This window comes from Triturus cristatus, unplaced genomic scaffold, assembly GCF_964204655.1.
Source record: "Triturus cristatus unplaced genomic scaffold, aTriCri1.1 SCAFFOLD_169, whole genome shotgun sequence".
NCBI classification, from domain to species: Eukaryota; Metazoa; Chordata; class Amphibia; order Caudata; family Salamandridae; genus Triturus; species Triturus cristatus.
This window is the reverse complement of record NW_028187409.1, coordinates 145,075-168,967: the sequence shown is the minus strand read 5'-3', so window position 1 is coordinate 168,967 and position 23,893 is coordinate 145,075.

Genomic DNA, 23,893 nt, shown 5'->3' with positions numbered 1-23,893 from the left:
ATCTAATGCTTCTCATGCCTCTAGAGGCTCTCAAGGTCACTCCAGAAGAAGGATGACCACCCCTCAGAGGAGGGAACATGAGGCCAGAATGCAGGAAGCTCAGCTGAGGATCAGGAAGCAGGAGCTAGAGGTAGCCCTGATGGAAGAGAAACTGAACATGGCTAGGCAACCTAGAGAGAGTGGGTCTATACCCACTGGTGGTAGCATTGTCCCTAAGGACAAAGATAGGGTCTTTGATAATAGGAACCTGTCTAAGGTTGTGCCCCCCTACAAAAGTGGGGATGACATCCACAAATGGATGACTGCTCTTGAGAGAGCCTGCAAAGTGCAGCAGGTTCCTGAAGACCAGTGGGCAGCAATCCTCTGGCTCTCCTTTGAAGGAAGAGGCAGAGACAGACTCCTCACTGTTAGAGAAGAGGATGTCAGAAATTACAGAGCCCTGAAGAGTGTCCTAGTTGATGGGTTAGGCTTAACCACTGAACAGTACAGGTTAATGTTCAGAGACACCCAGAAGACACAGACTCAGGACTGGTCTGAATACATTGAATGTGCCACTAAGGCTTTGGAGGGTTGGTTGCTGGGAAGTAAGGTATCTGATTATACAGGATTGTACAATTTGATGATGAGAGAACAGATTTTAAATAACTGTCAAAACCAGCAACTGCATCAACACTTGGTTGACTCCGATCTGACCTCTCCCCAAGAATTGGGAAAGAAGGCAGACAAATGGGTCAGAACCAGGGTTAAGCAAAAGAACCAGAACCAGGGCCAAGGGGGTGATCAGAAGAAAACAGACCAAAAGGGTGGAGATCAGAAATCTAAAGACCAGAAGTCTTCAACAGGGCCCCAAACTACTGCTAAGGAGGGTGGGTCCCAACAACAATCTAAGGGAAAGAAGAAAGAAGGTCAAAAGAAACCCTGGTGCAATCATTGCAAGAATACAACTCACTGGACTAGTGATTGTAAGAAGGGTGGAGCCCCCAACACTGTTGCCCCTAAGGCACCTGCTCCCAGTACTACTGTTAGCAGTGTTGGTCCCCAGACAAAGGGTGTAGTGGGAATCACTATGGGAACTGAAGGAGATTCTGACTTAGACAGAACCCTGACACAGGCAGTCCTGATCTGTGATGGGGACATAGATGTGTCCCTGACTGTGAGCCCCAGTAACCTGGGCAAGTACAGACAGACTCCTTTAATTAATGAAAAAGTGGCTCAAGCCTACAGGGACACATGTGCCAGTGTCACTATGGTGACACCAGGCTTTGTGGACCCTGGACAGTACATACCAGGTGAGAATTACCTGGTGACCAATGCCAGCAATGCCACTACTTCACATAGTGTGGCAGTTGTTAACTTCTCATGGGGAGGGGTAACTGGCCTCAAAAGGGTTGTGGTTAGTGCAGACCTCCCAGTAGAATGTTTGTTGGGCAATGACCTAGAGAGTTCTCTATGGTCTGAAGTGGAGTACAGGACACATGCAGATATGTTAGGTATATCACCACATGCCCTTGCTGTGGCCAGGTCACAGGCCAAAAAGTGCCTTACTGAACCTCAGGTCTTGGATCCTGTAACAATGGACCAAGCACCTACCAAGTGGAAGAACAGGAGGGTCAAGGCTGTGCCTTCCCCCCTGCCTCAGAGTGATGATCAACCTTCCCAGGAAGCTGATCTAGAGAACCCTGAAGGAACTGTCCCTGAAGAGCTTGAACCTGATCAGGTTGAGTTTCTGGGGACAGGGGGACCTTCAAGGGCTGACTTGAGGCAGGCTCAGTTATCCTGTCCCTCTCTTGAACCCCTCAGACAGCTGGCTGCTGCTGAGGCTGCTGGGAATGCTCAAGGTACCCATAGAGTGTATTGGGATGAAGGGCTCCTTTATTCAGAGGCTAGAGACCCCAAGCCTGGTGCAACCAGGAGGTTGGTTATACCTCTGCAATTTAGGGGCTTCCTTCTTACCTTGGCCCATGATATTCCTTTAGCAGGACACTTAGGCCAGAACAAGACTTGGGACAGGCTTGTCCCTCACTTTCACTGGCCTCACATGAATGTAGATACCAAGGAGTTTTGTCGCTCCTGTGTGACCTGCCAAGCCAGTGGCAAATCAGGTGGCAAAACAAAGGCCCCCCTAATACCACTATTTGTGGTGGGGGTCCCCTTTGAAAGAGTGGGAATAGATATAGTAGGTCCCATGGATCCTCCCACTGCATCTGGGCACAGATTTATACTGGTGGTAGTGGATCATGCCACCAGGTATCCAGAGGCAATTCCCCTTAGGACCACTACAGCTCCTGTTGTGGCCAGGGCCCTGCTGGGAGTATTCTCCAGAGTGGGGTTTCCTAAGGAGTTAGTTTCTGACAGAGGTACCAACTTCATGTCAGGATACTTGACAGCTATGTGGAAGGAATGTGGTGTCAACTACAAGTTCACCACCCCTTATCACCCACAATGCAATGGGCTTGTTGAGAGATTCAACAAGACCCTAAAGGGTATGATCAAAGGATTACCTGAAAAGCTCAGGCGAAGATGGGACATCCTTCTACCCTGCCTTCTGTTTGCTTACAGAGAGGTCCCACAAAAAGGAGTTGGTTACAGCCCCTTTGAATTGTTGTTTGGGCACCCTGTAAGAGGCCCACTGTGTTTAGTGAAGGAAGGATGGGAGTTACCTCTCAAAAAGCCTAAACAAGACATAGTGGACTATGTACTTGGTCTCCGCTCCAGGATGGCTGAGTATATGGAGAAGGCATCCAAAAACCTTGAGGCAAGCCAGGCCTTACAGAAAGCTTGGCATGACCAAAAGGCTGTCTTGGTTGAGTTTCAGCCAGGACAGAAGGTATGGGTGTTGGAGCCAGTGGCCCCAGCAGCACTCCAAGACAAATGGTCTGGACCCCATACAATCCTGGAAAAGAAGGGAGAGGTCACCTACTTGGTGGACCTAGGAACTCCCAGGAGTCCCCACAGGGTACTCCATGTTAACAGGTTAAAAGCATATGTTGACAGGGCAGACATGGGCTTGCTCATGGCTACAGATGAGGGACAGGAGGAAGAGAGTGACCCTCTCCCAGACCTGTTGTCTCAGAACCCTGAAGATGGCTCAGTTGAAGGAGTGACCCTTGGAGGCAACCTCACTGCCCAACAACAGACTGAATGTAGACAAGTTCTACAATCATTTCAACATCTGTTTTCCCTAATACCTAGCCAAACTGACTGGTGTACCCATGTGGTGAACACTGGTGACAGTCTGCCTGTAAAGAACAAGCTTTACAGACAACCTGACCACGTCAGGGACTGTATAAAGGCTGAGGTACACAAGATGCTGGAATTAGGTGTCATTGAACCCTCAGAGAGCCCCTGGGCTAGCCCAGTGGTTCTGGTCCCCAAACCTCACACCAAAGATGGCAAGAGAGAGATGAGGTTCTGTGTGGATTACAGAGGTCTCAATGCTGTCACCAGGACAGATGCACACCCTATTCCAAGGGCAGATGAGCTCATAGACAAACTAGCTTCTGCAAAGTTTTTGAGCACATTTGACTTAACAGCTGGCTATTGGCAAATCAGATTAGCTGAGGAGTCTAAGGCCAAAACAGCATTCTCAACCCCAGGTGGGCACTACCAGTTTGTGGTGATGCCCTTTGGTCTGAAGAATGCACCTGCCACCTTCCAAAGGCTGGTGAACCAAGTCCTTACTGGGTTGGATGACTTTTGCGCAGCATATCTTGATGACATTGCTGTCTTTAGCTCCACCTGGGAGGATCACCTGATCCACCTGAAGAAGGCTCTTGAGGCTCTGCAAAGGGCAGGCCTCACTATCAAGGCTACTAAGTGCCAGATAGGGCAGAGTAAGGTTGTATACTTGGGCCACCTTGTAGGTGGAGGCCAAGTTCAGCCACTGGAGAGTAAGATACAATCCATCAAGGACTGGTCTCCTCCAACCACCCAGACTCAAGTTCGAGCTTTCTTGGGCTTGACTGGGTACTACAGGAAGTTTGTTAAGAACTATGGGTCCATTGTGACTCCTCTTAATGATCTGACATCCAAGAAGATGCCCAAAAAGGTTCAGTGGACAGTAAGCTGTCAAAAGGCATTTGATGACCTGAAGGAGGCCATGTGCTCTGCACCTATCCTGAAAAGTCCTGACTACTCCAAAGAGTTTATTTCCAAACAGATGCTTCTGAGTTGGGTGTGGGAGCTGTGCTGTCACAACTTAATGTAGATGGTCAAGACCAACCCATTGCTTTTATTAGAAGAAGGTTGACCCCCAGAGAGAAGAATTGGTCAGCTATTGAGAGGGAGGCCTTTGCTGTGGTGTGGGCCCTGAAGAAGCTGAGGCCATACTTGTTTGGCACTCACTTCAAGATTCAGACCGACCATAAGCCCCTCTTGTGGCTAAATCAGATGAAGGGTGAAAACCCCAAACTGCTTAGGTGGTCCATTTCCCTACAGGGGATGGACTTTACAGTAGAACACCGGCCAGGTACTGACCATGGGAATGCAGATGGTCTCTCCAGGTACTTCCACTTAGGACATGAAGACGAGACTGGTCAAGGCTAGTTTAATGTCCCAGCGTTTGGGGGGGGGGTTGTGTAGGAGAGTAGGGTCTGCTATCCTATGGTCACCCCAAATTTTTGCTTTTTGCTTCACTGGTTTTTGACATATTGAGGCTGTGGGCCTGCCAATCAGACCCCCAGCCTGCTGTTCTCTCTACTAAATTTAAACTATGCACCCTAGGTGCATAACCAATTGGAAATGGATCACCCTGTCAGCCCCTGTACCAGTGTACACTAGGTACCCAGGGCATTGGTGTACCCAAGGCCTGCCAGGGGCTGCAGCATGTATTATGCCACCCCAGGCTTGGCCTAACAATCTGACACAACTGGCTGATCACTCAGCTGGGGTAAGTTGGTGTAATCACCTCTTACTTAGGTGTAGTATACCTATACCTAACCTTAAATGGGACACCTGGTAACCTATAAGTCACTCCTATGGCAGGCCTTAACAATCCTGAAGGCAGAGTGCTTGGTTCCATGTGAGATGGTGCTCTGGCATGAGCTGAGCCTGTCTGCAGTGGTCGGAACAACTTCCTTCTACTGTTTCCAGATATCGTCATACCATATACTCTTAAGTGCATTATGAACCTCGCGGTTAAATGCTATCTTTGGTTTGGCTTTATCAAAACATGTCGAGTAAGGTGTCATACGAATTGGAATACTAACCCGTTGCCAATTCTGGCGACGGGGTTAGCATTCCACCCTTCTAGAGGGACACGACATGTACAGTACCTGAAACCCGGGTAAAATCAGACATAGCCTCAGCTCCACAAAATGGATGCTGCCACCACAGAGACAAGTCTGCCCTCCTGCTGCTGGGAGTCCTTCCAGCTTGGGAGGTGTGGACAAAGGGTTTCCTGCCAGGGGAGGTGCGTGCACCATCCCAGACAGGATTTTGTGTATTGGTCAGGTAGGGCTTGAAAGAAACCAGACATGCCTGTGGCTCACAAGGAGCCTCGGTGCATATGCCAGTTCAAACCGGTCCTGGGTCACACCAGTCCCGGGCCTGGGGCGAGCTGGACAAAGGATTGGGGGTGTAACCACCCCCCTTCCTGGTCCCACCCATAGGGAGGGACCTAGCAGGTAGTCCGGCCCCTAGAATCCGCTTAAAGGTAGGAGCTGTGTCCTAAGACTTCAGACATCCTGGAATCAACTTGAAACTAAGAAGAAGACGGGAACTTCGACATTCTGCTGCACAGAAGACTGAAGGAAATCTCCCCTGTGGTCAGGGAGTGACCACCTTGCTAACGCAAGCACCATCCAGCGAATCAACGTCTGCTTTGCCGCCGCCTCCCGCCAGAGCCCGAGCCCAGAGACTGACAAGACCTGGACCTCCAGACCTCTCACCGCCTGATCCACAGTCCCTGAAAAGAGGAGACCCGTGGAGGCACCGAGACACGTGGAGCCAGCCATCTTGAAATGACCATGACAAGCTGACAAGTGCAAAAACCGAGGCTCCCTCCAAGTTGTGCTTTGGGATCTGAGAAGCCCAACCCTCGAGCAGCATCTGCACCGAAGGTGAGCCCTCCAGCATCTCCACGATCTGCGTGGGGCCCTTCTGCATTTTGCCACTCGACGCGCCTAACCGGTTGCTGGCCCGCTGGCTAGTAGCCATCTTGGCGACGAACTTTATGAAATACACTGCTGGTCTGGTTGCTCCAGACTGGCCCTTGCTCCCCTCCAAAGGAGCAGTCCTTCTGACCTTGCTGGTCAGAACCATCAGCTAATTTCATCTAATACAACAATTGCTTTTGCCAAGGCTTGTTTGCTTCGATCAAGTAGCCGTCACCGCTGACAGCGAGAGCCTGCGTGGGACAGCTCGTGAACCGACTCCTGGACGTCGTCGACCTCCAGGGACCACGTGGCTGCAGAGACAAGCTACACCTTTCTTCCTGTTTGCACCCGACATTGCCTGGTACCCAGCTGGTGTCACGCTGTTCACTGGCTAGTGACTGTGAACACTGTCCCCTCTGCTTACAGGTCTTCAATATCTCCGATCCACTCTTGGATCCACCGCATCTCTCCCGGACCGACCGCCTGCAGCATCTTTGTCCACAGGCTCCACGGAACAGATAGAAGAAACCCGACGCACTTCGAGGCCTATGCACCCGCTTCCTGTGGGTGAGGTAAAGCTGGCACTCCTGTGCCCAAGTGTAGTATTACATCTCTAGTGCCTGTGTTCCAAATCTTGAGTTCCTAGTCCATCCGGAAGATCCTTTTTGCAGTAACTTTGTACTTTTTACGCACCTATTGAAACCTATGGGAGCACGCGTGTGACTATTTGCTCTGCACACGCCACCCGTGGACCTCCTGGTCACTAACTGAAGTTAGCTCCTTGTAGGCCCAGCAATTCTAGAGGCCCTAGGCCTTTTCCCTTTTCTGTTCGTGGTACTTATACCACTATTTTAGTATATGGTTCGAGCGGCCACCAGGGCCTATCCATATAAAGTGCAACTTCTGTGTATTCTACTGTAATCTTGTTTGACGATTTGTGCTCCTGTGCTCATAAAGAGACTAGGGGTTACTTTGAGAAATAAATACATATATATTTTGAATATATATCTGTGTGGTGTCCTTTCATTGGTATAAAAGGGGGTTGCATTTGGTAAAACAGCTGGCTTAACACGCTTCACGAGTTTAGCCTCAAAGACTGCTTAGCCTACGCTACCACTAGGGCAGCTAGTCCGAAAAGGTTGACTTACAACCACACCATAAGGGTTGCTTGGCATGGTACAAGGTGATCACTTTAACTAGTGAGCATCATATACCAGGCCAACTTCTCACAGGAGACATAGCAAACCTATATATTTTTGAAAATTAGACACCCAGGGGAATCCCGGATGGGGTGACTTGACTGCCTCCCACCATGATCTGTTACCCAGAATCCCTTGCAAACCTAAAAATTTGACAAAAAAAACACATTTTCACGACATTTCTGTGGTGGAAAGTTCTGGAATCTGCGTGGATCCACACATTTCCTCCCACCCCGTGTTCCCCAAAGTCTTACGAGAAAAATGGTACCTCACTTGTGCAGGTTGGCCTACTGCCCGCAATAGGAAATTGCACAAAATACAATGTGGTCACACCTCAATTTCGTAGTGAAAAATGACCCTTTTTTGGCAAAGTGCCTAGCTGTAGTTTTTGAATCCTAGCTCTGCCGGCACCTAGGGAGACCTAGCAAACCTATATGTTTTTAAAAACTAGACACCCAGGGGAATCCAGGATGGGGTGACTTGAGTGCCTCACATCAGGGTCTGTTACCCTGAATCCCTTGCAAACCTAAACAAATGACAAAAAAAACATATTTTCCCAACATTTCTGTGATGGAAAAATCTGGAATATGCGTGGATCCACACATTTCCACCCATCCAGTGTTCCCCAAAGTCCTATGAGAAAAATGGTACCTCACTTGTGCGGGTCGGCCTAGTGCCCGTGACAGGAAACGGTGCAAAACGCAACGTGGTCACACCTCAATTTTGCAGTGAAAAATGACCCTTTTTTGGCAAAGTGACTAGCTGTAGTTTTTTAACCCTAGCTCTGCCGGCACCTAGGGAAACCTAGCAAACCTATACATTTTTGAAAACTAGACACCCAGGGGAGTCCAGGATGGGGTGACTTGACTGCCTCCCACCATGATGTGTTACCCAGAATCCCTTGCAAACCTAAAAAATTGAAAAAAAAAATAATATTTTGCCCACATTTCTGTGATGGAGAGTTCTGGAATCTGCGTGGATCCACAAATTTCCACCCACCCCGCGTTCCCCAAAGTCCTACGAGAAATATGTTACCTCGCTTGTGCGGGTCGGCCTAGTGCCCGTGACAGAAAACGGCGCAAAACGCAACGTGTTCACACCTCAATTTTGCAGTGAAAAATTACCCTTTTTTGGCAAAGTGACTAGCTGTAGTTTTTGAACCCTAGCCCTGCCGGCACCTAGGGAAACCTAGCAAACCTATATATTTTTGAAAACTAGACACCCAAGGGAATCCAGGATTGGGTGACTTGAGTGCCTCCCACCAGGGTCTGTTACCCAAAATCCCTTGCACACCTAAAAAAGTGACAAAAAAACACATTTTCCCCACATTTCTGTGATGGAAAGTTCTGGAATCTGTGTGGATCTACAAATTTCCACCCACCCCGCGTTCCCCAAAGTCCTACGAGAAAAATGGTACCTCACTTGTGCAGGTCAGCCTAGTGCCCGCGACAGGAAACGGCGCAAAACGCAACGTGGCCACTCCTCAATTTTGCAGTGAAAAATGACCGGTTTTTGGCAAAGTGACTAGCTGTAGTTTTTTAACCCTAGCTCTGCCGGCACCTAGGGAAACCTAGCAAACCTATATATTTTTGAAAACTAGACACCCAGGGGAATCCAGTATGGGGTGACTTGAGTGCCTCCCACCAGGGTCTGTTACCCAGAATCCCTTGCAAACCTAAACAAATGACAAAAAAAACATATTTTCCCCACATTTCTGTGATGGAAAAATCTGGAATATGCGTGGATCCACACATTTCCACCCACCCCGTGTTCCCCAAAGTCCTACGAGAAAAATGGTACCTCACTTGTGTGGGTCGGCCTAGTGCCCGCGACAGGAAACGGTGCAAAACGCAACGTGGTCACACCTCAATTTTGCAGTGAAAAATGACCCTTTTTTGGCAAAGTGACTAGCTGTAGTTTTTTAACCCTAGCTCTGCCGGCACCTAGGGAAACCTAGCAAACCTATATATTTTTCTAAACTAGACACCCAGGGGAATCCAGGATGGGGTGACTTGAGTGCCTCCCACCAGGGTCTGTTACCCAGAATCCCTTGCAAACCTAAAAAATTGACAAAAAAAACACACTTTGCCCACATTTCTGTGATGGAAAGTTCTGGAATCTGCGTGGATCTACAAATTTCCACCCACTCCGCGTTCCCCAAAGTCCTACGAGAAATATGGTACCTCACTTGTGTGGGTCGGCCTAGTGCCCGTGACAGAAAACGCAGCAAAATGCAACGTGTTCACACCTCAATTTTGCAGTTAAAATTACCCTTTTTTGGCAAAGTGACTAGCTGTAGTTTTTGAACCCTAGCCCTGCCGGCACCTAGGGAAACCTAGCAAACCTGTATATTTTTGAAAACTAGACACCCAGGGGAATCCAGGATGGGGTGACTTGAGTGCCTCCCACCAGGGTCTGTTACCCAGAATCCCTTACAAACGTAAAAAATGGACAAAAAACACATTTTCCCCACATTTCTGTGATGGAAAGTTCTGGAATCTGCGTGGATCCACAAATTTCCACCCACCCCGCGTTCCCCAAAGTCCTATGAGAAAAATGGTACCTCACTTGTGCGGGTCGCCTAGTGCCCGCGGCAGGAAACGGTGCAAAACGCAACGTGGTCACACTTCAATTTTGCTGTGAAAAATGACCCTTTTTTGGCAAAGTGACTAGCTGTAGTTTTTTAACCCTAGCTCTGCCGGCACCTAGGGAAACCTAGCAAACCTATATATTTTCGACAACTAGACACGCAGGGGAATCCAGGATGGGGTGACTTGAGTGCCTCCCACCAGGGTCTGTTACCCAGAATCCCTTGCAAACCTAAAAAATTGACAAAAAAAACACATTTTGCCCACATTTCTGTGATGGAAAGTTCTGGAATCTGCGTGGATCCACAAATTTCCACGCACTCCGCGTTCCCCAAAGTCATACAAGAAATATGGTACCCCACTTGTGCGGGTCGGCCTAGTGCCCGCGACAGGAAACGGCGCAAAACACAACGTGGTCACACCTCAATTTTGCAGTGAAAAATGACCCTTTTTTGGCAAAGTGACTAGCTGTAGTTTTTTAACCCTAGCTGTGCCGGCACCTAGGGAAACCTAGCAAACCTATATATTTTTGAAAACTAGACACCCAGGGGAATCCAGGATAGGGTGACTTGAGTGCCTCCCACCAGGGTCTGTTACCCAGAATCCCTTGCAAACCTAAAAAATTGACAAAAAAAACACACTTTGCCCACATTTCTGTGATGGAAAGTTCTGGAATCTGCGTGGATCCACAAATTTCCAACCACTCCCCGTTCCCCAAAGTCCTACGAGAAATATGGTACCTCACTTGTGCGGGTAGGCCTTGTGCCCGTGACAGAAAACGGCGCAAAACGCAACGTGTTCACACCTCAATTTTGCAGTGAAAAATTACCCTTTTTTGGCACAGTGACTAGCTGTAGTTTTTGAACCCTAGCCCTGCCGGCACCTACGGAAACCTAGCAATCCTATATATTTTTCAAAAATAGACACCCAGGGGAATCCAGGATGGGGTGACTTGAGTGCCTCCCACCAGGGTCTGTTACCCAGAATCCCTTACAAACGTAAAAATGGACAAAAAAACACATTTTCCCCACATTTCTGTGATGGAAAGTTCTGGAATCTGCGTGGATCCACAAATTTCCACCCACCCCGCGTTCCCCAAAGTCCTACGAGAAAAATGGTAGCTCACTTGTGCGGGTCGGCCTAGTGCCCGCGACAGGAAACGGTGGAAAACGCAACGTGGTCACTCCTCAATTTTGCAGTGAAAAATGACCGTTTTTTGGCAAAGTGACTAGCTGTAGTTTTTTAACCCTAGCTCTGCCGGCACCTAGGGAAACCTAGCAAACCTATATATTTTTGAAAACTAGACACCCAGGGGAATCCAGTATGGGGTGACTTGAGTGCCTCCCACCAGGGTCTGTTACCCAGAATCCCTTGCAAACCTAAAAAATTGACAAAAAAAACACATTTTCCCCACATTTCTGTGATGGAAAGTTCTGGAATCTGCGTGGATCCACAAATTTCCACCCACCCCGCATTCCCCAAAGTCCTACAAGAAAAATGGTACCTCACTTGTGCGGGTCGCCTAGTGCCCGCGACAGGAAACGGCGCAAAACGCAACGTTGTCACACCTCAATTTTGCAGTGAAAAATGACCCTTTTTTGGCAAAGTGACTAGCTGTAGTTTTTGAACCCTAGCTCTGCCGGCATCTAGGGAAACCTAGCAAACCTATATATTTTTTTAAACTAGACACCCAGGGGAATCCAGGACGGGGTTACTTGAGTGCCTCCCACCAGGGTCTATTACCCAGAATCCCTTGCAAACGTAAAAAACTGGACAAAAAAAACAAATTTTCCCCACATTTCTGTGATGGAAAGTTCTGGAATCTGCGTGGATGCACAAATTTCCACCCACCCCGTGTTCCCCAAAGTCCTATGAGAAAAATGGTACCTCACTTGTGTGGAGAAGCCTAGTGCCCGTGACAGGAAACGGCGCAAAACGCAACGTTGTCACACCTCAATTTTGCAGTGAAAAATGACCCTTTTTTGGCAAAGTGACTAGCTGTAGTTTTTGAACCCTAGCTCTGCCGGCACCAAGGGAAACCTAGCAAACCTATATATTTTTGAAAACTAGACACCCAGGGGAATCCAGGATGTGGTGAGTTGAGTGCCTCCCACCAGGGTCTGTTACCCAGAATCCATTGCAAACATAAAAAATTGACAAAAAAAACACATTTTCCCCACATTTCTGTGATGGAAAGTTCTGGAATCTGCGTGGATCCACAAATTTCCACCCACCCCGCGTTCCCCAAAGTCCTATGAGAAAAATGGTATCTCACTTGTGCAGGGCAGCCTAGTGCCCGTGACAGGAAACGGCGCAAAACGCAACGTTGTCACACCTCAATTTTTCAGTGAAAAATGACCGTTTTTTGGCAAAGTGACTAGCTGTAGTTTTTGAACCCTAGCTCTGCCGGCACCTAGGGAAACCTAGCAAACCTATATATTTTTCTAAACTATACACCCAGGGGAATCCAGGATGGGGTGACTTGAGTGCCTCCCACCAGGGTCTGTTACCCAGAATCCCTTGCAAACGTAAAAAATGGACAAAAAATCACATTATCCCCACATTTCTGTGAAGGAAAGTTCTGGAATCTGCGTGGATAAACAAATTTCCACCCACCCCCCATTCCCCAAAAACCTACGAGAAAAATGGTACCTCACTTGTGCGGGTCGCCTAGTGCCCGCGGCAGGAAACGGCACGAAACGCAACATGGTCACACCTCAATTTTGCTGTGAAAAATTACCCTTTTTTGGCAAAGTGACTAGCTGTAGTTTTTTAACCCTAGCTCTGCCGGCACCTAGGGAAACCTAGCAAACCTATATATTTTTGAAAACTAGACACACAGGGAAATCCAGGATGGGGTGACTTGAGTGCCTCCCACCAGGGTCTGTTACCCAAAATCCCTTGCAAACCTAAAAAATTGACAAAAAAACACATTTTCCCCACATTTCTATGATGGAAAGTTCTGGAATCTGTGTGGATCTACAAATTTCCACCCACCCCGCGTTCCCCAAAGTCCTACGAGAAAAATGGTACCTCACTTGTGCGGGTCGGCCTAGTGCCCGCGACAGGAAACGGCGCAAAACGCAATGTGGTCACACCTCAATTTTGCAGTGAAAAATTACCCTTTTTTGGCAAAGTGCCTAGCTGTAGTTTTTGAACCCTAGCTCTGCCGGCACCTAGGGAGACCTAGCAAACCTATATATTTTTGAAAACTAGACACCCAGGGGAATCCAGGATGGGGTGACTTGACTGCCTCCCACCATGATCTGTTACCCAGAATCCCTTGCAAACCTAAAAAATTGACAAAAAAAACACATTTTCCTGACATTTCTGTGGTGGAAAGTTCTGGAATCTGTGTGGATCCATACATTTCCACCCACCCCGTGTTCCCCAAAGTTTTACGAGAAAAATTGTACCTCACTTGTGCAGGTTGGCTTACTGCCCGCGATAGACAATTGCACAAAATACAGTGTGGTCACACCTCAATTTCGTAGTGAAAAATGACCCTTTTTTGGCAAAGTGCCTAGCTGTAGCTTTGGAACCCTAGCTCTGCCGGCACCTTGTGAAACCTAGCAAACCTATACATTTTTGAAAACTAGACACCCAGGGGAATCCAGGATGGGGTGACTTGACTGCCTCCCACCATGATATGTTACCCAGAATCCCTTGCAAACCTAAAAAATTGACAAAAAAAACAAATTTTCCCCACATTTCTGTGGTGGAAAGTTCTGGAATCTGCGTGGATCCACAAATTTCCACCCACCCCGCGTTCCCCAAAGTCCTATGAGAAAAATGGTACCTCACTTGTGCGGGTCGCCTAGTGCCCGCGACAGGAAACGGTGCAAAACGCAACGTGGTCACACCTCAATTTTGCAGTGAAAAATGACCCTTTTTTGGCAAAGTGACTAGCTGTAGTTTTTTAACCCTAGCTCTGCCGGCACCTAGGGAAACCTAGCAAACCTATATATTTTTGAAAACTAGACAACCAGGGGAATCCAGGATGGGGTGACTTGAGTGCCTCCCACCAGGGTCTGTTACCCAGAATCCCTTGCAAACCTAAAAAATTGACAAAAAAACACATTTTCCCCACATTTCTGTGATGGAAAGTTCTGGAATCTGCGTGGATGCACAAATTTCCACCCACCCCGTGTTCCCCAAAGTCCTATGAGAAAAATGGTACCTCACTTGTGTGGAGAAGCCTAGTGCCCGTGACAGGAAACGGCGCAAAACGCAACGTTGTCACACCTCAATTTTGCAGTGAAAAATGACCCTTTTTTGGCAAAGTGACTAGCTGTAGTTTTTGAACCCTAGCTCTGCCGGCACCTAGGGAAACCTAGCAAACCTATATATTTTTCTAAACTATACACCCAGGGGAATCCAGGATGGGGTGACTTGAGTGCATCCCACCAGGGTCTGTTACCCAGAATCCCTTGCAAACGTAAAAAATGGACAAAAAAATCACATTATCCCCACATTTCTGTGATGGAAAGTTCTGGAATCTGCGTGGATAAACAAATTTCCACCCACCCCCCATTCCCCAAAAACCTACGAGAAAAATGGTACCTCACTTGTGCGGGTCGCCTAGTGCCCGCGGCAGGAAACGGCAGGAAACGCAACATGGTCACACCTCAATTTTGCTGTGAAAAATTACCCTTTTTTGGCAAAGTGACTAGCTGTAGTTTTTTAACCCTAGCTCTGCCGGCACCTAGGGAAACCTAGCAAACCTATATATTTTTGAAAACTAGACACCCAGGGAAATCTAGGATGGGGTGACATGAGTGCCTCCCACCAGGGTCCGTTACCCAAAATCCCTTGCAAACCTAAAAAATTGACAAAAAAACACATTTTCCCCACATTTCTGTGATGGATAGTTCTGGAATCTTTGTAGATCTACAAATTTCCACCCACCCAGCGTTCCCCAAAGTCCTATGAGAAAAATGGTACCTCACTTGTGCGGGTCGGCCTAGTGCCCGCGACAGGAAACGGCGCAAAATGCAACGTGGTCACACCTCAATTTTGCAGTGAAAAATGACCCTTTTTTGGCAGTGACTTGCTGTAGTTTTTTAACCCTAGCTCTGCCGACACCTAGGGAGACCTAGCAAACCTATATATTTTTGAAAACTAGACACCCAGGGGAATCCAGGATGGGGTGACTTGACTGCCTCCCACCATGATCTGTTACCCAGAATCCCTTGCAAACCTAAAAAATTGACAAAAAAAAACACATTTTCCCAACATTTCTGTGGTGGAAAGTTCTGGAATCTGCGTGGATCCATACATTTCCACCCACCCCGTGTTCCCCGAAGTCTTACGAGAAAAATGGTACCTCACTTGTGCAGGTTGGCATACTGCCCGCGATAGGAAATTGCACAAAATACAATGTGGTCACACCTCAATTTCGTAGTGAAAAATGACCCTTTTTTGGCAAAGTGCCTAGCAGTAGCTTTTGAACCCTAGCTCTGACGGCACCTTGTGAAACCTAGCAAACCTATAGATGTTTGAAAACTAGACACCCAGGGAAATCCAGGATGGGGTGACTTGAGTGCCTCCCACCAGGGTCTGTTACCCAAAATCCCTTGCAAACCTAAAAAATTGACAAAAAAACACATTTTCCCCACATTTCTGTGATGGAAAGTTCTGGAATCTGCGTGGATCCACAAATTTCCACCCACCCCGCGTTCCCCAAAGTCCTATGAGAAAAATGGTACCTCACTTGTGCGGGTCGCCCAGTGCCCGCGACAGGAAACGGTGCAAAACGCAACGTGGTCACACCTCAATTTTGCAGTGAAAAATGACCCTTTTTTGGCAAAGTGACTAGCTGTAGTTTTTTAACCCTAGCTCTGCCGGCACCTAGGGAAACCTAGCAAACCTATATATTTTTGAAAACTAGACACCCAGGGGAATCCAGGATGGGGTGACTTGAGTGCCTCCCACCAGGGTCTGTTACCCAGAATCTCTTGCAAACCTAAAAAATTGATTAAAAAAACAAATTTTGCCCACATTTCTGTGATGGAAAGTTCTGGAATCTGCGTGGATCCACAAATTTCCACCCACCCCGCGTTCCCCAAAGTCCTATGAGAAAAATGGTACCTCACTTGTGCGAAGAAGCCTAGTGCCGGTGACAGGAAACGGCGCAAAACGCAACGTTGTCACACCTCAATTTTGCAGTGAAAAATGACCCTTTTTTGGCAAAGTGACTAGCTGTAGTTTTTGAACCCTAGCTCTGCCGGCATCTAGGGAAACCTAGCAAACCTATATATTTTTCTAAACTAGACACCCAGGGGAATCCAGGATGGGGTGACTAGAGTGCCTCCCACCAGGGTCTGTTACCCTGAATCCCTTGCAAACGTAAAAAACTGGACAAAAAAAACACATTTTCCCCACATTTCTGTGATGGAAAGTTCTGGAATCTGCGTGGATCCACAAATTTCCACCCACCCCCCGTTCTCCAAAAACCTACGAGAAAAATGGTACCTCACTTGTGCGGGTCGCCTAGTGCCCGCGGCAGGAAACGGCACGAAACGCAACATGGTCACACCTCAATTTTGCTGTGAAAAATTACCCTTTTTTGGCAAAGTGACTAGCTGTAGTTTTTTAACCCTAGCTCTGCCGGCACCTAGGGAAACCTAGCAAACCTATATATTTTTGAAAACTAGACACCCAGGGAAATCCAGGATGGGGTGACTTGAGTGCCTCCCACCAGGGTCTGTTACCCAAAATCCCTTGCAAACCTAAAAAATTGACAAAAAAACACATTTTCCCCACATTTCTGTGATGGAAAGTTCTGGAATCTGTGTGGATCTACAAATTTCCACCCACCCCGCGTTCCCCAAAGTCCTACGAGAAAAATGGTACCTCACTTGTGTGGGTCGGCCTAGTGCCCGCAACAGGAAACGGCGCAAAACGCAATGTGGTCACACCTCAATTTTGCAGTGAAAAATGACCCTTTTTTGGCAAAGTGCCTAGCTGTAGCTTTTGAACCCTAGCTCTGCCGGCACCTTGTGAAACCTAGCAAACCTATACATTTTTTAAAACTAGACACCCAGGGGAATCCAGGATGGGGTGACTTGAGTACCTCCCACCATGATCTGTTACCCAGAATCCCTTGCAAACCTAACAAATTGACAAAAAAAACACATTTTCCTGACATTTCTGTGGTGGAAAGTTCTGGAATCTGCGTGGATCCATACATTTCCACCCACCCCGTGTTCCCCAAAGTCTTATGAGAAAAATGGTACCTCACTTTTGCAGGTTGGCCTACTGCCCGCGATAGGAAATTGCACAAAATACAGTGTGGTCACACCTCAATTTCGTAGTGAAAAATGACCCTTTTTTGGCAAAGTGCCTAGCTGTAGCTTTTGAACCCTAGCTCTGCCGGCACCTTGTGAAACCTAGCAAACCTATACATTTTTGAAAGCTAGACACCCAGGGGAATCCAGGATGGGGTGACTTGACTACCTCCCACCATGATCTGTTACCCAGAATCCCTTGCAAACCTAAAAAATTGACAAAAAAACACTTTTTCCCCACATTTCTGTGATGGAAAGTTCTGGAATCTGCGTGGATCCACAAATTTCCACCCACTCCGCGTTCCCCAAAGTCCTACAAGAAATATGGTACCTCACTTGTGTGGGTCGGCCTAGTGCCCGCGACAGGAAACGGCGCAAAACGCAACGTGGTCACACCTCAATTTTGCAGTGAAAAATGACCCTTTTTTGGCAAAGTGACTAGCTGTAGTTTTTTAACCCTAGCCCTGACGGCACCTAGGGAAACCTAGCAAACCTATATATTTTTGAAAATTAGACACCCAGGGGAATCCAGGATGGGGTGACTTGAGTGCCTCCCACCAGGGTCTGTTACCCAGAATCCCTTACAAACGTAAAAAATGGACAAAAAAACACATTTTCCCCACATTTCTGTGATGGAAAGTTCTGGAATCTGCGTGGATCCACAAATTTCCACCCACCCCATGTTCTCCAAAGCCCTACGAGAAAAATGGTACCTCACTTGTGCGGGTCAGCCTAGTGCCCGCGACAGGAAACGGCGCAAAACGCAACGTGGTCACTCCTCAATTTTGCAGTGAAAAATGACCGTTTTTTGGCAAAGTGACTAGCTGTAGTTTTTTAACCCTAGCTCTGCCGGCACCTAGGGAAACCAAGCAAACCTATATATTTTTGAAAACTAGACACCCAGGGGAATCCAGGATGTGGTGACTTGAGTGCCTCCCACCAGGGTCTGTTACCCAGAATCCCTTGCAAACCTAAAAAATTGACAAAAAACACATTTTCCCCACATTTCTGTGATGAAAAGTTCTGGAATCTGCGTGGATGCACAAATTTCCACCCACCCCGCATTCCCCAAAGTCCTATGAGAAAAATGGTACCTCACTTGTGTGGGGAAGCCTAGTGCCCGTGACAGGAAACGGCGCAAAACGCAACGTTGTCACACCTCAATTTTGCAGTGAAAAATGTCCCTTTTTTGGCAAAGTGACTAGCTGTAGTTTTTGAACCCTAGCTCTGCCGGCACCTAGGGAAACCTAGCAAACCTATATATTTTTCTAAACTAGACACCCAGGGGAATCCAGGATGGGGTGACTTGAGTGCCTCCCACCAGGGTCTGTTACCCAGAATCCCTTGCAAACATAATAAATGGACAAAAAAAACACATTTTCCCCACATTTCTGTGATGGAAAGTTCTGGAATCTGCGTGGATCCACAAATTTCCACCCACTCCGCGTTCCCCAAAAACCTACGAGAAAAATGGTACCTCACTTGTGCGGGTCGCCTAGTGCCCGCGGCAGGAAGCGGCACGAAACGCAACATGGTCAAACCTCAATTTTGCAGTGAAAAATGTCACTTTTTTGGCAAAGTGCCTATCTGTAGTTTTTGAACCCTAGCTCTGCCGGCACCAAGGGAAACCTAGCAAACCTATATATTTTTGAAAACTAGACACCCAGGGGAATCCAGGATGTGGTGAGTTGAGTGCCTCCCACCAGGGTCCGTTACCCAGAATCCCTTGCAAACCTAAAAAAGTGACGAAAAAAACACATTTTCCCCACATTTCTGTGATGGAAAGTTCTGGAATCTGAGTGAATCCACAAATTTCCACCCACCCCGCGTTCCCCAAAGTCCTACGAGAAAAATGGTACCTCACTTGTGCGGGGCAGCCTAGTGCTCATGACAGGAAACGGCGCAAAACGCAACGTTGTCACACCTCAATTTTTCAGTGAAAAATGACCGTTTTTTGGCAAAGTGACTAGCTGTAGTTTTTGAACCCTAGCTCTGCCGGCACCTAGGGAAACCTAGCAAACCTATATATTTTTCTAAACTAGACACCCAGGGGAATCCAGGATGGGGTGACTTGAGTGCCTCCCACCAGGGTCTGTTACCCAGAATCCCTTGCAAACGTAAAAAATGGACAAAAAAAACACATTTTCCCCACATTTCTGTGATGGAAAGTTCTGGAATCTGCGTGGATCCACAAATTTCCACCCACCCCCCATTCCCCAAAAACCTATGAGAAAAATGGTACCTCACTTGTGCGGGTCGCCTAGTGCCCGCGGCAGGAAACGGCACGAAACGCAACATGGTCACACCTCAATTTTGCTGTGAAAAATTACCCTTTTTTGGCAAAGTGACTAGCTGTCGTTTTTTAACCCTAGCTCTGCCGGCACCTAGGGAAAATTAGCAAACCTATATATTTTTGAAAACTAGACACCCAGGGGAATCCAGGATGGGGTGACTTGACTGCCTCCCACCATGATCTGTTACCCAGAATCCCTTGCAAACCTAAAAAATTGACAAAAAAAAACACATTTTCCCGACATTTCTGTGGTGGAAAGTTCTGGAATCTGCGTGGATCCATACATTTCCACCCACCCCATGTTCCCCAAAGTCTTACGAAAAAAATGGTACCTCACTTGTGCAGGTTGGCCTACTGCCCGCGATAGGAAATTGCACAAAATACAATGTGGTCACACCTCAATTTCGTAGTGAAAAATGACCCTTTTTTGGCAAAGTGCCTAGCTGTAGCTTTTGAACCCTAGCTCTGCCGGCACCTTGTGAAACCTAGCAAACCTATAGATGTTTGAAAACTAGACACCCAGGGGAATCCAGGATGGGGTGACTTGACTGCCTCCCACCATTATCTGTTACCCAGAATCCCTTGCAAACCTAAAAATTGACAAAAAAAACACATTTTCCCCACATTTCTGTGGTGGAAAGTTCTGGAATCTGGGTGAATCCACAAATTTCCACCCACCCCGCGTTCCCCAAAGTCCTACGAGAAAATGGTACCTCACTTGTGCGGGTCGGCCTATTGCCCGCGACAGGAAACGGCGCAAAACGCAATGTGGTCACACCTCAATTTTGCAGTGAAAAATTACCCTTTTGTGGCAAAGTGCCTAGCTGTAGTTTTTTAACCCTAGCTCTGCCGGCACCTAGGGAGACCTAGCAAACCTATATATTTTTGAAAACTAGACACCCAGGGGAATCCAGGATGGGGTGACTTGACTGCCTCCCACCATGATCTGTTACCCAGAATCCCTTGCAAACCTAAAAAATTGACAAAAAAAACACATTTTCCCCACTTTCTGTGATGGAAAGTTCTGGAATCTGAGTGGATCCACAAATTTCCACCCACCCCGCGTTCTCCAAAGTCCTACGAGAAAAATGGTACCTCACTTGTGCGGGGCAGCCTAGTGCCCGTGACAGGAAACGGCACAAAATGCAACGTTGTCACACCTCAATTTTTCAGTGAAAAATGACCGTTTTTTGGCAAAGTGACTAGCTGTAGTTTTTGAACCCTAGCTCGGCCGGCACCTAGGGCAACCTAGCAAACCTATATATTTTTCTAAACTAGACACCCAGGGGAATCCAAGATGGGTTGACTTTAGTGCCTCCCACCAGGGTCTGTTACCCATAATCCCTTGCAAACGTAAAAAATGGACGAAAAAAAAACCACATTTTCCCCACATTTCTGTGATGGAAAGTTCTGGAATCTGCGTGGATCCACAAATTTCAACCAACCCCGCTTTCCCCAAAAACCTTCGAGAAAAATGTTACCTCACTTGTGCGGGTCGCCTAGTGCCCGCGGCAGGAAACGGCACGAAACGCAACATGGTCACACCTCAATTTTGCAGTGAAAAATGTCACTTTTTTGGCAAAGTGCCTAGCTGTAGTTTTTGAACCCTAGCTCTGCCGGCACCTAGGGAAACCTAGCAAACCTATATATTTTTGAAAACTAGACACCCAGGGGAATCCAGGATGTGGTGAGTTGAGTGCCTCCCACCAGGGTCTGTTACCCAGAATCCCTTGCAATCCTAAAAAATTGACATAAAAAACACATTTTCCCCACATTTCTGTGATGGAAAGTTCTGGACTCTGCGTGGATCCACAAATTTCCACCCACCCCGCGTTCCCCAAAGTCCTACGAGAAAAATGGTACCTCACTTGTGCGGGTTGGCCTAGTGCCCGCGACAGGAAATGGCACAAAACGCAACGTGGTCACTCCTCAATTTTGCAGTGAAAAATGACCGTTTTTTGGCAAAGTGACTAGCTGTAGCTTTTTAACCCTAGCTCTACCGACACCTAGGGAAATGTTAGACCTGGCACCATTGGCGTGAGTCTCCCTTCCTTTTTTCGCTGTGTCTCCTCTGTTTTTTGCTGGTTATAGATGCTCTGGGCGCTGTGCCGCTGCCATTCAGTGCCACAGCGCGAATGCTCCCTTTGTAAAGATGACATATGAATTGGTACATCCATGATTGGCTTATTCAGTTTACCTGTTAGTCCCTAGTAGCGTGGCCGGTGTGTGCCCAGGGCTGGTAAACCGAATGCTGCTGGTGGGCCTGCAGCACTGGTTTGTGCCACCCACAGAAGCAGCTTGTAAAGTGTGTCTCAGACCTGCCACTGCAGTGTCTGCGTGCAGTCCAGAACTGCCATCTTGGCTGTGAAGTGCACCCACTTCCCAGCCCCTAAACCTTCCCTTGGCATCATGTAAGCCCCCCTTATGATAGGGCGCATTGTATGTGTAAGGTAGGACATGCCCTGTTGTATGTAGCATGTCCTAGTAGTGAATTACACCCAATTTCGTTTTTCACTACTGTAAGGCTACCTGTTCTCCATAGGCCAGAATGGGAGGTCTGGGCTATTACATCCTATAGTCCTAACTGACCCACAGAACATGGTAGAAAAACGAATCTAGTATGCCTGAGCTCAGAATATTAAAATACATCTTTTAGTGAAGGTTATTTTTATATCCTGTGTTTGAAACTACCACTTTTAGAGTATAGGTACTTTCTTGCCTAAGCCTTCCAGTTGCTCTGCTATTATGTGTATTGGCTGTCTGGTTTTGGAGGGACAGGGCAGGCTGAGTCAGACCTGGGTTTAATAGAGCGACCTGCCTAGGTGTGAGGGGAGGGGTAGCTCCTGCACTTGAATAGGGCTGTGCCTGGCAAGGTGAATGCTGGCTCCACCTCCCACTGTGCGTCTGAGGCAGACCCCCTCTTTCTGAAAGGAAGGATGCAGCCTGATCCACAAAGTGCTCCAGGGCTGGGCAAAACTGGTTCTGGCTGGGTTCAGAGGCTTGGGACCCCTAAGAACAAAGACTTTGGGGGTATAAATATTTGTGCACAAACCCCTACAATTTGTATTGCTCCTGGATAACAAGAAGAACCTCTGTCCGTGGGACTACAAGAATCTGCAGGAGAAGGACTGTCCTTGTGCTTGTGTGCTGTTTCTGGGACTGGCCTGCAGCTGTTACTACTGGACTTCAAGAAGAGGAAAGGAACTTTGATTGGACGTTTATTTCTTTTGCTACAGCAACTACCCAAGGGCTAGGAGAGAGCTAGCCTCCTGCTGGAGTCTCAGGCACATCAGACTCCACCATCAGCCTCCTGTTTCCTCCCAGCGAGGATTACTATCTGCAGTTGAGGCTCCTGTGTGTTCCAGGGCCTCTAGTTCTACTGCTGAGAAGAGAGCGCTGGAAATCATCGCAACAGGATCATCGCAGCGCGGACGCAGAGCGTTCGCCATTTTCCCCGCATCGCATCCGGATCGTCGCTTCCTCGCGGAGCGCCATCTTTGTCATCGCAGCAAGATCGCACACGCAACAGGCTCGGTGCATCATCCTCCCTTCGCGGCAAGGATTTTATCGCATCACCGGATCAGCGTGAAGAAGTTTGTCGCTTTGTCCTGCCCGCAAACCAGCGCATCATCCCCCCTTGCGGTAAGGATTCAACGCATCGCTGGCTAGCGTGAGGAAATTTATCGCAACAACTCCTTAGCGACATTTTTGTTGCTTTGCTCCAGGAACCAGATACTTTGTGAGTAAAAGGGTCGCAGAGACCCCTGCCTTGAACTAGACATCATTTTGTGCATCCTGAACTATTTTTCCTTACAGCATTTCTAAAGTAATTATATTTTTATCGTATTGTGGATTTTTACTGTTATTGGTTTTGTGATTAAGTCTATATAAAAATACCTATTTTTCATAACTACTTGAGTGATGTCCATTTGTAGTGTTCCTCATTATATTGCTGTGTATGGTCATAAATGCTTAACACACTGCCTCTGAGATAAGCCTAGCTGCTTGTGCTACGTTACCACAGGGTTGAGCAGGGGTTGTCAAAGGGTGTAGGCTGCTTACTCTGACTTAGGAAGAAGGGTCCCTACTTGGACAGTGGCCAGCCATTGCCAACTAGAGACCCCCATTTCTAACATTGGTGGTCAGCGGTGAGGATCTGGACTTGCATTTATGATTGCATAGAGTAATTATAGTGTACACTACTAGTGAGTGCAGACCATAACATAACCACGTACGTTTTTGAGATTGTTGATTCTATTTTTGATCGATATTGCCAGTTATTATTACAATGGCCAAGCCCAGATCCAATGCCTCTGAGGATCTCTCCTGGGAAGAAGAGAAAGTAGACACCTACAATGCCAAGCAGCTCAAATATTTTTGCAAACGCTTCACAGTCCCTATCACAGGTCTCACTAGAAGGGAAGAGTAT